Source organism: Corvus kubaryi, unplaced genomic scaffold (assembly GCF_017639235.1).
Source record: "Corvus kubaryi isolate FWS band 111438036 unplaced genomic scaffold, C.kubaryi_AGA036_p1.0 66, whole genome shotgun sequence".
Lineage (NCBI taxonomy): Eukaryota > Metazoa > Chordata > Aves > Passeriformes > Corvidae > Corvus > Corvus kubaryi.
In genome coordinates this window covers 13527628-13541648 of record NW_024582054.1, presented here as the reverse complement: position 1 = coordinate 13541648, position 14021 = coordinate 13527628, and the positions used below count along the sequence as shown (strand labels likewise).

The following is a 14021-nucleotide window of genomic DNA, read 5'->3' as shown; positions in this document are numbered from 1 at the left end:
ATGAACTCTCCTGGGCCTCTTTCTCATCTTGCATCCTTGCATATTTTCCAATATTCATCCCATTTTGTTGGAAGACTTGTCCTGTTCTGTTGCAAAATAGCCTCTGTTTAGCAACACGTCTCTGCCTTCATCTTTGTGTGGAGCTGGGGAGCCTACCTTCAGATCAGCACAGAGTCCTGAAAATGCCACAGTCTCACTCCCCAAGCACTTTACAGTTGAACTTAGGTGACTTTAAAGAGCATTTTGACAGTCTGGAATGGGAGAAGCCTCTGTCAGTGCTGCTGGTTTTGTGTGGTACAGCACGGGCAAAGCTGACTCTCAGCCACCTGCCAGGGGCTTGGTTTGCCTTGCAGAGGTGGAGCCCAGGGAAATGAGCCATGCACGTTTGTTAGATGTGAACAGGTTAAAGAGATAAGGAAGCACTCTGAACTGAACTGTGGTGTTTACAGGCCCTGGAAAGAAAGCAGTGCTTGCTGCCCAGGGATGAGATTGGGAAAAGCCAGCGGCACAGGGTGGTGCCACTGCCCCTCACAGGTGGCATGCAGGAGTATCAGCTGGAGAAGATCCTGCACATGGGGTGGTCTGGAGAAGTCACTTGGCTTTGGTGTGATAAAACCCACTGCCATCTGATTACTTTAGGACTGGGCTGCAGTGCTCCTGGTCCTTCTGCTCATGCCATGGCACTGCCCTTTGTTTTCAGACTCTTAACAAAACCCAGACTAAAAGATGAAACTAAACATTGCAATTTGTTCTTAGGTTGATTGTAAATGCACATCCTTTTCCTGAAGATCTCCATAACAATCATCAAGAAAACCAACTTCAAACTAAGGCTGCTCCAGAGGATAATGACCACTAGAAAAGCAGATACCAAACCCCTGATGGAAATAGTGCAAAAAGAGGAAGAATAAAAAGGTAACGTGTGTTTAGGGTTTGATCATGCTTCCAGCTGACACATCCTCTAACATAAATCTAAACCTGGGAAAATTAACAGTAAAAAAGCATTTCAGTAATCCCTTTAGCTCTGAATCTCTGCAACAGAAATACCAAAGCGCAAAATGTTTTCATGTGGGCTTCAGAGATGGATTTATAAAACAGAACAAAACCCTTTTTTCAAACCAGAAATCATTAATATACCTTCAGTAACAATGGCTTGTCTTGCATTAACCTAGGGGACAGATTTGCTACCTCTCCTCACATTATCATATTGAATAATACTCATAGAAGCCAATTTAACTACTTGTGAGTAAAATGTTAATCAGAAAAATAGGACTATCAAAGTCAAATCATATGTAAAAAGTCTTCAAAGTCTGCTGAATGCATCTTCTAGCCACAGAGCGATAACATTTTAATTATCAAAATATAAAAATGCTCACTGCAGAAGCCCAAGAGTACAAAGTTTTTTAATTAAGTCCATAAAAAATAAATACATTAGGTTGAAAATTGTAAAAGGCTTTCAATAATGTATTAAACTTCTTTCAGTTTTTTCTGCATTGAAATGGCTCCAGTTGGTGTTGTCAAACCTTTTGCACCAGCAGTGCTTTTTAATAAAAGCTGGAATTTTCATGTACTCTCACGATTCTTAGAGATCTTTGTGAAAAGCACAAATATAGTGAGCTGCAAGGCAGCATCATAACATTTAGCAACAACACAGAAATTACAGTTAATGAACAATTTTAGTTGCAGTGACCTGTAAATGAGACATGTTACCTTAATTAGCTCTTGATCAGATTCCTTTGGAACTGGCGGTCCATTCTGGAGTGACCAACTAAACAGGGAGAAAATACTGTGTGCTTCCAGCACTTACACAAACTTGTTTACAAGAATAAACCTTCATAAATATTTTTGAAGGTCAGGATGGTGTTTCCACAGTAAAAACAAGAAGTTGACCCAAACAGCATGTTACTGGAATGATGAAATAAATCTTCACATTTTAATTTGTGCTAATGAAAAGGGTTGAATGATTGGGCATTCAAAACTTTACACTTTTTGTAGTAATTAATTTCTACTGCTTTTGAAATGGTTGGGTTTTTTGATGCTAACATTCTCAAAACTTATTTTGGGAAACATTTGCTGGTTCTTGGTGAAGCTGTAGCATGAACTACATCCTTTATGTCTACAAATACCCTTCCATTTTAATGAACTAGAAGGTGCATTAAAGGGTAAAATAACTACCAGCTACCATCACAGTGTTATCAGTGAGCTCATCAAAATGGTCTGTGTAGTATTACATCATGTAGGTTTGCTCTCTGGGTCTTAGACATTCAGTCTCTCTGATTTCTGCTCCACCTTGGTAGAGCCAACCAACTGCAGATGGCTTAGTGCTTAGAAGAGGCAAAAAGGGCTGCTGTGAGCACTGCTCTTAAGGGTGATGTATGAAGGGAGAGCAGAGCTTTTAATTCAGAAAGACTGCATTCACATAGCAAGCCAAGACATTGGAGGTTTTAAATATCTGGTATCTTAGTACAGGGAGATGAGTCTATGACAGTGAATATGTCTGTTTTCAGCTTCATTTTTCTTGTAAGAGTGTGTCTGTAAGCAATATCCCTAATCATCACTATCCACGTCTGCAAGCCCCATGTTGAATTAGTGGGTAAATCTGACTTAGGTTGTTACTGGCTGATAGTTTCCAAATCATGTTATGAAATTACCTGAAATCAATTGTCCACTAACATCAACAAATTATCTTTTTTCTTGTTTTAATTTACAAGAGGAATAAAAATAAACTAATAATAGTTTTTAGTTATTCAGCTTCGTGGCATTGCAAATCCCAGGGAGTGGTGGAGGTTTGCACCAGGAGTCCCAGCTGACATAGGTGGGTGGCAGCTAGGAGGGAGGGAGGGAGCTCTGTTAGAAAAGGTGGGGTATCCCCATGGAGCATTCAGGTAACAAGGTGCTGTATTTTTCTCTCCAGTTTTTTCTGCCTCCAAAACTAAGTTTGGCACTATCTCAGCCTGGCTCGGGGGTATTTTGGCTGTATGCTTGCGAGAGGAGAAAACAGCACTAAAAAAACCCATGGCAAATTTCCTGGAAAAGTCTGGGTGCTCTTTTTCAGAAGAGACACCACAGGGGCTCAGGGACTTGCTGCTGGTTCTTCCTGGTGCAAGAGGAGGAGCAGAGCCTCTGTGCTGCATATGATTTTAAAACACCCAGGACAGTGTAGAAATTGCTCTGCACAACTTCAAAAGACAAGAGGGAAACCTTTAAAGAGCCTGCCTTAGGAACCTAGGGAAAAAGCAGTGATTTCAGAAATGTTTAACAGAAAAGTGAGAGCATAAAGACACCATCATTAACATGGCTTGAAAGGCAGGATGTTAATGCAGCTGAAAGCTATTGCTGGTTGGACCTGCCAGGACATCCCCAGCTACACGGGTGTATCAGCAGCCGGAGGGGCTTTGACTGTTGACGTAGGTAGTTATAATCAGGAGGAGAAAGTGGGGAGAAGGCACAGGAGGGATGGAGACCAAGAAACAAAAAAGGAAAAGGGGGGAGAGAGAGAGAGAGAGAGAGAGAGGAAAGAAAGGACAGAGGGAAAAGGGAAAAGGAGAAAAAGAGAAAATGTGGGGGGAGAAGAAGAGAAATGGGAAGGAGAGCAAGCGAGACTGTATTTCTATAATTACTGTGGATTGGCTCGGATTAAGGGCAACTAGCTGTCTCTTGGTTTTTGCTTTTTATATAACAACTAATCTCCTTCTAATCAGTTATTATTAAATTATATTCCATTTTTAATTCATTCACAGATCATTGGTGGCACAATTCGGACATCTGGACAGTTAATTGAATAGAGATAATTTATGTAAATGAGGAACAGTTGTGTACAAAGGTGGGGGAGGGGAGATTTCAGCTCCCAAGGCCGGTGACCTAATGAGGAGTCTCCAAAAGCTGCCCTTGCTCCCTGGGAGGACTCAGGTGTGAGGGAGGATGCTAGGAATATTTGGGTATTGTGTGTTGGATATTAACACACATACAAGAGGCCATCAAGCCTGACCTGTCTCACTTTACCTGAGGGACCAACCTGTATTGAACATCATTTCTCTGAAGGCTGAAAACAGTGACCAAATCAGCACCCAAAGGTGCCCTTTGCCTCCCAGGGAAAGGTTGTTTCCAACCCACATCTTTTCATGATTTACAGTGGGATACCCCAGAGCTGCACTGACCTGACCGTAGGGTGAGTGCAGCAGTAAAGGAGCTACTCCAACTCAGAACATCAGCTAGCTGCCAAGCCTAGTACTTGCGCAGGCCTGATTGGAGCCCTGGAGGCTACTCAAAAATGCCTCTCTGGTCTTTGACAGACGTAGTCCAGTCTTTCATTGCTTGTCCCAAACTCTGAGTTTTGGAATCAGGAAAAACTTATGTAGGTAAACTTCAAAGAGAGGTTCCATGATCAAAGGCAGTAGCCAAGTACCAGAGAGGAACTGGACTAAAGCATTGTGGTAGCAACAATATGAAAGAACAGCCCCAAGATTCTGGCTTATTGTCATCTATATGGGAACTGTCAGAATGAGCAAATGGAGAAATGGAGTCAAATACTGTCCAGAGAGAACACAATGTGGCAGTGGGATACATCAGATCCAGCATGAATACCTACAGGGTAGGGAGTCTACTTTGGGCATGTTCCCATTGTAGCCAGAGGACTCTGATCAATAGGATCAGTAGAGCCTATGACATGGTTTACCGTAACTTGATACAGGTAAAATAAACTGGATTAGGGGAATTGCATCTCCATTGACTTTGTTGATGAGATACTGACTACAAAAGTAGCCCAGGACTAGCTCAGCTGTGGGCATCTAAAGTTAAGTAAGATGGATCCCACTATAAGGGAGGAGAGGCATTACTCTGCTTTTGCAATAATGGAACAGCACAACTGCATATTCCTCTGCCTCAGAACAAGGGAATATTAAAATGAAGTTCTTGTTCTGGGCTGTGGCTATATTACTTTTCTACTACATTTGGATGCCACAGACCTAGGTGCTGAAGAAAGAAACATGATAGATAAATTTATCTTCCAAAGGGGGAAAGAATGCTAAACTCAATTGCTATAGCAAAAATCTAATTTCCATCACTTTATCATAACAGGAGGAATTTTGCTGTGCATACTGAATTGTCTTAGTATTACGGAACTGTTGGAGGAAGGGAACACCACAGATGCATTCAGTGTGTGGGAAGACTACTCACAAGATTTGTTTGTCAAAATAAATTCAGGTTGAATTGCCAAGAATACAATGCAAATGAAATTAAACTGGTTCAAGTGACCTTCTTGCCCAGTGTCAGAAATACACTGGGCTTTGTTCAGCTCTGCAGGGGGTTTTTTGTTGATTAAAAAATTCCCTTTTCAGGTCTGTTCTTGAGGCTCTAATTAGCAAAATGTGAAACTGCCACTGGAAGAATTATTGTGAATTTTCAGATAGGAGTTATCAGTGATAATGAGAATGCAGCCATATGACTGACTGCAACCATAAGGTTGGGACAAAAGTTTCCAGCGAGGAGGATTTAAATCGGTCCTTCTTCAAGTCGTCATAAAAAATGAAGAAAGCTGATCGAGGTGTCTATTAATGCCATTTGCAGGATACTGATTTGGGAGAATTTCTGCCCATCAGTGGAAGAGAACCAGAGAGCTGGAGCATGGAGAACATAGGTGGGAGTCAACTCAGCAAACTGTTATAAGGGAAAAATCCCAGAGCCAAAAAATGTGCCTCAGAGACAGACAGTAGGACAGTGAGAACAGCTGAGCATAATAGTTTGGTATGATCACAATGTATATTTGCAATATGACAAAGCTCTAAAAAGGATTGAGACAGCTCCACGTTCAGAAACACGACATTGTGGAGCAGCCTGTTAACGTCGTATTTCTCCAATGTTAAAACTCAAATTTTCTGAGCGGTTTTGCACTTTTGTTTTTTGAGGAAATACTGATAAATGGAACAGAGTGTAGAAAAGAGGAAAGAAAATGCCTGGGAACTTGTGCTTTTGGTCTGTGAGCCATGCAGAGATGTGTCTGACTTAAGTGATAACTGAAGAAAGAGGAGTAGTAATCCTTCAGCTACCAGAAAGGCGCAAAATCTGATGAGGAAGACTAAGACTTGGGCTAGCACCAGGAAGAGGAGTACTAGTCACTAAGTGAAAGGCAGATCACAGATCACCTATACACAGGATAAAGGTGAGTATTGAGAGGGGATGGATGACTTTAAATTGTAGACATTTCCCCAGAGTAACTGGTAGGACTGTAGGAGCCCTTTCATGGGGAACATTTAATAGATTAGACGTTTTCACTCTCAGACATTTGCCCTCTTGCTGGTGGTAGCCACCACGGCCAGACACAGGAGCTGTGCAATGCTGCTGACTCCTTGCATCCTGCCTGCTTGGCTCATATAAATCCCAGTGAAGGCAGGAAACTCCTATGTAACGTACCATGTCCCATCTCAACCTCTGTGACATTTTTTCCTGCAATCTTCTGCATGTTCTGTGTCTTTTCTGATGTTGCCTTCCCTTAAGTATATTGGGGGCTGCTAAATGTCTTAAGGTTTCAAACCAGTTTTCCTTACGACCATTAAACTAGTTTGGTAACTGGTGATACAGTCTGTTAAGAAGAGACTATTGCATTTTCTTGTTTGTTTTAATCATATTTTATAATATTAAGCCCTCTTTTCTGTTATGGTAGAAAAGCTTCATAAGAAAGGGAGCACTGCTGTGTGTCCTAAACTTATCCAGTCTGGGGTAGTGTATTTCCTTTGCAAACTTATTCAGTAGCCAAACCTCATTGACATTTATCTCCATTTCATCTCCAGTTTCCCTCACTTCATCATAGACTTAGTCAACTGTATTTTCCCAATGGAGCAGGTGGGCTGTGATGAAAATGCAGACTCAGACATAATTGACTCTGAGAGAGCTTTGAAGACCAGACCTAATATCCTGGCTTGGCAGACAATGCAACATGAGAATCAGCACGATGTCTAGAACACAATGGCGAGCTGCTCGTAGTGACTCAAAAGATGGATCCTGAGAATGTGTCCACCTTTAATCCCAGATATAGTGGATATAAGTCCAAGGCCCATCTGGCCAAGGGACCATTATCCTCTCATGGTCTGTCCCTGATCTCAAATAAAAGGGTTTGTGCTCCTCAGACAGACAAGGGTGTGGGGAGCATGAAGTGTGATACAAGTGTACGATACAAGCATCCTGGTTTGTATCAGAAATAGTGTGTCCAGCAGGACCAGGGCAGTGATCGTCTCCTGGTCGTGGCACTGGTGAGGCCACACCTTGAATCTTGTATTCAGTTCTGGGCCCGTCACTACAAGAAAGACATTGAAGGGCTGGAGCATGTCCAGAGGAGGGTGGTGGAGCTCATGAAGGGTCTGGAGCACAAGTCTTGTGAGGAGCACCTGAGGGAACTGGGGGTGTTTAGCCTGGGGAAAAAGCGACTCGGGAGGGAACTTACTCCTCTACAACTACCTGAAAGGAGGTTGTAGCCAGGTGATGTTCAGTCTCTTCTCCGAAGTAACAAGGGGAAATGGCCTCAGGTTGTGCCAGGGAAGGTTTAGATTGGATATTAGTAAAAATTTCTTCATGGAAAGGGTTGTCAAGCATTGGAACAGGGTGCCCAGGGAAGGGGTTGAGTATACCCCTGGAGGTATTTATAAGACATGTAGATGTGGGTTTTAGGGGCATGGTTTAGTTCTGGGTAAATGGTTGGACTCAATGTTATTAAAGGTCTTTTCCAACATAAATGGTCCTATATTTCTATTCTGTTATTAAGAATGCATGGGGTCAAGGAAAGAAGGTGATGAAGTACAATAATACAGACTGAAAATAGCTGGGAATAGAGAGAAAGGGTAAAGGAAAAAATTTCCAGCCTTTACTTGAAATTCCATTACTTGTGGTAGATACTCATGCCAACCTCATACATTTACAACCTCCCCAGATTTCCCCAAGGAAATGTTGCAGAAATAGATATTTCTATTAGGGTATATAGACAGTTTATTGTAAGTCTTCAAGGCATCACTTGATTTAGCTTTCCTAGCAGGGAGGAGCGGTCCCAGCAGTCAGGTTGGTTTTCTGGTGGTGATAGGGAAGCAGATGCTCACACCACTCCTTTAACTCTCACAGCAATGCTCAGTCAGTCATGGGCTCACATGGCAGTGATCTGGGTGGCACACCCCTGCCCTTTTCCTTCAGCCAGACCCCAGAAGATGGTAAGGGCCAATACTTTGTCCATGTCCAGAGTTCGGTCAACTCTTGGGTTTCCATCATTTTTCAGGTCTCCATCCTGTCATCATTCCTGGTTAGTAAGAATACAGTGGGGTGTGAGCGAGGAGAGCAGTGATGTGTTCTGTGAACCAGTGTCACTTCCTTATGTCTCATCTCTCTCTGCGTACTTGCATCTCAAACACCGCTGAAGGTTAGATTGTGGATGTCAGAAATGAGGAGATGGATTGTTAGAAAATTAGGACTAGTGGGAACCCAGAGAAGCTGTCTCTTCCTCCGTTCTGCCCTGTGTCATAACCAGTTATACCCATCTCATTCTTGACAGAGGGACAAGCATCTAAGCAATCTCTTCCAGTATCTCCCTTGCAGTCTGTTTTGCTCTCCCTGCTCATTTTTCTTAATTTTTCTCCTGATGTCTAACAGATCTTTCTTACTACAACTTCCTATGCCATGGGCACAGAGGGCAGCTTTTTTCCTTCTTCCTATACAACTTTCTTGCCTGGGGATTTTCTTTTATTGTCTCCCTGTTTTCCCTCTTCAAGTTACACAGCACCACTTCTTCCAGGTTTTCCTTGCAGGACATGTGTCAGATCTGTGATCATTAGTGTCCTTCATTAGGCACTCTGCAATGAGTCCACTTAGAAGGGCAATTCCAAAACTGGGCTCAATACAACTAAAGTCTCACCCATGCTGAATACAAGGAAAGGTAATTTCCAGACGTCTCGACAGCTGTAGTCTTATCCATTCCTTACAGTAGGAGGTTTGATTTATTTGCAACACTATACTATTTTTGACAGTGCTTGTAATCCCTTCTAACCCCTACTGCTTTTTTGGAAGAATTGCTGCATAACAAGTTGTTTTCCAACCCCTATTTATGCATTTCATTCTTTCTGCATCACTGAGATTCTTTGCATGGTTTCTTACTGATTTGCAGCTACATTTTTTCAACCACTTTCCGAAATTGCCAAGATGATTTTGAATGCTAAGTCTGTCCTTCAGTGTACTTAAAGAGCCTTCCAGGTCTGTGTCTTCCTGATGTCCCCACTCCCTCTTTTGTCATCCATGTTGTTAGTTTAATCAGTGAGCAGAACGAGACCCAGAACAGATCTTCATGGAGCTATTCTCAATACATCCTTTATTTTGATAGTAAACCACCGAGGACTATTTGCTGAGCACAGTTTTTCAACTAGTTTTTCATCTATCTAACGTTAGTTTCTGCTAATTTATTTTTCCCTAGTTTACTCATAAGGATAGCTTTTGAAATGAAGCCTAAACAACTTATGGAAGTAAAGATACTCAATGTCTTCTGTTCCTTCTTTATCTACAAGACCTGTTGCCTTGCTACAGCAAGAAATTAGATTGACTGGAAGGGACTGATCCTTGACAAATTTACACTGAAAACAATTGACTGTCTCATTTTAGCCTTTGATATTTAGAGATAACTAGGTGCTTTATTCCAGAATTTTAATGGGAAAGGGAATTAAGCTGATTGGTCTATAATTACACATCACCCTTTCCTTCACTTTTGTAAGAGCAATGCCTGTGATTTTCCTGTACTCCACCACATCTCTACAGGTTCTGGAAGACAGCCACTACTGACTCTGCTGTAGCCAGATTTCTAAGCACCTTCAATGAAGCTCGTTATGCCAAATAAATCTGAATGCATCTAACTCAATAACATTACCTCTCCCATACACTTTTTTTATTCTATGCCAAGATTTTACTTCTTTATCACTGTTATTAGTTTCTCTAATATTATCCTTCGTCAATAATTTTCACTCCCTGTTGAGCAGAGATCCAATATTTTGCTTAGTCTTCCTCTTGCTACTAATGAATTTACAGAATGATTTCTTGTTCCCTTTGATTATCCTGCTACTTACAAACTTATTTTATGCTTGGCCTTTTTGATTATATTCCTGCTTGCCTCTGCTGTTCTTTGTACTCACCTTTTGTGCACCAAGCTTCTCACCTTCTGCACCTTTCCTTCAAAGGTGTGAGGTCAATGGCAAATTTGTGAATTAACCAGGTTGTTTTAAACTTTTTTTCCCTATTTTACAGTAAGACTGCCCCTCCTGGAGCAGAAGAGGATGAGGGGCTCAGAGAAATAAGGCTGGTGTATCACGCCTTTGCTGCAGTTGAAGAAGAAGGTTAAGGGGCAGGTTGTAGGTTGACAATTGGATTAGGAGATGCGAGAGGCAGGGAAATGCAGGAGAGCCCTTTTCCCCACAGCTGTGTTTGTTGCAAAAGCAATTATTTTTAGCATTATTAAAGACCATAACCACAGCTCTAATGACATTTGTGTGGAGGCAGTGAGGCTGCATCCTTGAATTCTATAGTTAGGTGTTAGCCTGCTTCTCCAGCCTGGTGGTTGATCTGATCCTCAGCTCACTAACAGTGAGGGCAGGTTGAAGAGGGGTGGGAGACCACAATGCTGTGCTGTAAGGAGGCCCTGCACTGCAAGGTACCCAGGGACAAAGGGCCCTGGTGTGCCCCCACAGTGAGGCCCTGTCATCTCTCACTATGCCACCACCAAGCCCCCATGTACAACACCAAACCTTCCTCCAGCATCCCACTTCAACAAAGCCAGAGGCTGAGTGCATGGGTAGAGGGCTTGGGGAATGCCAGGGTGAGGTCCTCCTCAACGCCCTGTTCCATCACCTTGCCAATGCTTCCCCATGCCCATGGTCTTCTCCAGAATCCCAGTGTCAGGGTCCTCGCCCCTTTAGACTCCCCATTTTGCCTTGACAACAGGTGCTCCTCCTCCTGCTGCTGCCCTGGGATCTATGCAGACAGCTCCCTTCCCTGTGCTCCTCATTAACACCCCTCCTAACCGGCAGGAGCAGACACCACCAGCAGCTCCTTTCCCCTCCAATCCCCTCCCCTTCCCTTCCATAATCTATCTAAATATTAAAATGAGTTTGTCCCTGATTTACATGCGTAAGAAGGGATGTAATAATGAGGACGTAGATTAGAAGATTTAGCACAATCGTTTGTGTAGATTGTGTCCCATCAAAGGGCAGCTCTGACAAGCCGAGATTAAGGAGCAAACAGCTGCCGCTGGAATTCAGTCCATTTGTTTGTTTGCTGTTTTCTCTCTTGACTCCAGCAAACAGTCTCATTAACATGCAAGTGATTTTGCCCTTAAGCCTATTCCTGTTTATTATTGGGGGAGTTGCTGACAAGGGCTTTGTAGAGTCCCTGGCCCAGTTCTGAGAGATCGACATGCAAATCGAGATTAAAATGGGAAGTAATTAAAAACAAAGAAGGGGCCATGACACCTTGGTCCCCTCTTTCCTTTGAGGGATCTTAAAAGTTAAGGCACTGGGAGAAGGTGTGGTGTGAGGAGAAATGGAGCACTGTCCACCAAGCCTGTGTGGCCCTGGCAGGCCCCTCTTGGTTGTGATGTTGAGCTCTCCCTTTCTCCTGCTCTTCTCCACTCCCTCTGCTTCCCCCTCCTCAAAATGTCTGTCTACTAAACTCATTTGCAGCCTTTGCTTCAATGGCCTCATTTGGCAGCACCTTCCATATGGTCCCTGCTTGCTGCCCACCACAGCCTCGGCACACTGGGCAGCACGTCCTGCACCCACTGCTGCCTTCATGTGCACAGCCGCTGGCCCAGGGCCGTCTGTGCCCTCTGTTCCCTTAGCAGTGGTGTCCCCATCCAGCATTGTGACCCTACCAACAGACCTGGCAGATTTTTCAGCACCCACAGTGGGTGAGGGACTGAGACACACAGGGATTGTGTAGCAGCCATGCTCACAGGCACTGACAGTGATGCATAGGGTTTCCTGAATACATACAAGGGTCTCCCAAAGCCACCTGAGTTGCAAAGGGTAGCTCAGGTCACTGGAGCAACACAGGGAACAAACCAGCACAGTGTGTCTTTCAGTAGCACCCAGACTCAGCTGGTGAACGCTGCTGGTTTGAGCGCAGGGGCGGTGACAGTGTGCTCATCCGCTGGCTCCCCAAGTCAGTGCACCCTGTCTACAGCTGTCTAGGATGACAACCGTGAGGAACAGCACAAAGGATTTCTTGGGAGAGAGAGAGAGACTGTCACATAAATCTCCTGCAAAGCAAGCTGCCCTTTCTCTTCATTTATCAGAACTCTTGCTCTCTCCCTTGCAAGACAAATAAAAACATAGTGAAGCCTAGAAACTTGCTCTGGGAAGCAGCCATAGTTACTCAGTGTGTGTCTACACAGACATGCAGGGACAGATGTGGCTTGCTCTGCCTGGCAGCTGACTCCTGCCTGGCAGCATGGAGCTGTGCCAGAGCATCTCCACACACAGCCTCTTGTCTTGGTCACTGTCAAGGCTCCTGGCTTGGGCACAGCTGCTCCTGGGCCCAGGGTGATTCCCACCCAGGTACATCGTATGCTTGCACCTTGTTAAGCAGACTTGCATGTGCTCATGTACACATACCCTCAGTGCCAGGATGAGGCTGTTCACCAGGTGCGACATTGAACAGTTCTGAAATTTGTGACTTTCCTTAATGGTTTTATTAAATCCTGATGTTGACAGGCTGCTGTGCACCTTTCCATGGGGCCCAGGGCAAGCAGGAGCTTGGAGGAAAGGCAGCCTGCTCTAGGCTAGCCCAAAACTCTTGGTCCTAGGGACTGGCTGTTGTTTTCAGTGGTTACCCAGCTCTTACTGAAGTCAATTTCATGCATGGCCGGGGAGAGACTGCAACACTACAGATACGTGACTGCAGATTGCATTGTAATGAACACATGTAGGAGAATCACAACATTTAAAACACTTATGCACGTTGTAAGTACTTTCTAACCCGAGTCCTTTATTTTTATAATCATGGAGTAGAGCTGCACAGAGGGATTGGTCAGGAAGATCTCACTCTCCACCTTGCTCCACTTAACTGTTAGAGAAGCTCATGGCTTTTGTAGAAATAACTGTTTAGAGCTGCAGTGCTTTCCCCTCAAACTACTTCTGCTGCTTGCCAGGGCAGTGCAGTAAGGAACAACCAAACCAGAACATGGCCAGCCTCAATGTTACGGCATTGCACAAAGTAAATGAGACGGTGGCCATGATCCTTGCAAACAGTACAGACAGAATGACAGACGAGTGATTGTGAATTCCCTGCTGTTGTTTCCAACTCATTGGCCAAAATAATTAATGAAATAGTTATAGCTTTTGCTTTTTCAAACTCAGAGAATGGCACAGCTTCACTGCTTACCCAGCTTTTTTTGAGTGTTTGTTATGACAGTGCCAAGGGGGAGAAGAGCATTTTCCCGGCTAGGGCACTACCTGCACAACAGCATAGTCTGAAACAGCTGGAGTGGCCAGTCAAGTTCAACCAATGTCAGACACAGGAACAGATACATTTTTCCATCTTGAACTTGAATGGCTGCTGGATTCCTCTGATCTGACCCTGCCCCCCTCCTCTTTCTCTCCAAGAGGTACCTCTGTAGCCAGCAGCTGGGCTCCAGGTGTGCTCCCATAAGATGTGACCATGTGCAGTCCCAGGCAGGGCCCTGGCTTCCCTAGCGAGGCAGCACTCAGCTGTACAGTCCCTTACATGCTCATTCATCATGCAGTCCCTTCGGCAGGGAGGTCTCCAGGCAGCAGAAGCAGCACCCCAGCCCCTCTCAGCACCATTTCTTTACCTGTAACAACTCAGCCCTTGTTGCAATTGATTTTCAGTGGATCATTGAAAGTTGCTCCATCAGTCTGATCCCAACAGATTTCTATTGCCTGTTTCTCTCTTGTTTTGGTCTTTGTCTTTAATTTCCACAGAGTTTTGGTTTATAATGGGATAAAGGTTCTGTGGCTTGGGCACTTAAACTTGTAAGTCCCTAGGCCATTTTT

The 14021-nt window shown here is 43.9% G+C and overlaps 1 long non-coding RNA gene across 7 annotated transcripts in view; it reads left to right on the top strand.

Annotated features, from left to right (window-relative positions):
- Positions 1 to 14021, top strand: part of LOC121673622 — a 55692-nt gene that overhangs the window by 3159 nt on the left and 38512 nt on the right. For 4 of the 7 annotated variants that reach the window (XR_006019261.1, XR_006019258.1, XR_006019260.1 and 1 more), the window contains exons 2-3: positions 757 to 912; positions 5563 to 6154. This is a non-coding gene — a long non-coding RNA (uncharacterized LOC121673622). The remainder of the gene's footprint in view (positions 1 to 756; positions 913 to 5562; positions 6155 to 14021) is intronic. The other 3 variants (XR_006019264.1, XR_006019262.1, XR_006019259.1) reach the window with 2 other exon arrangements.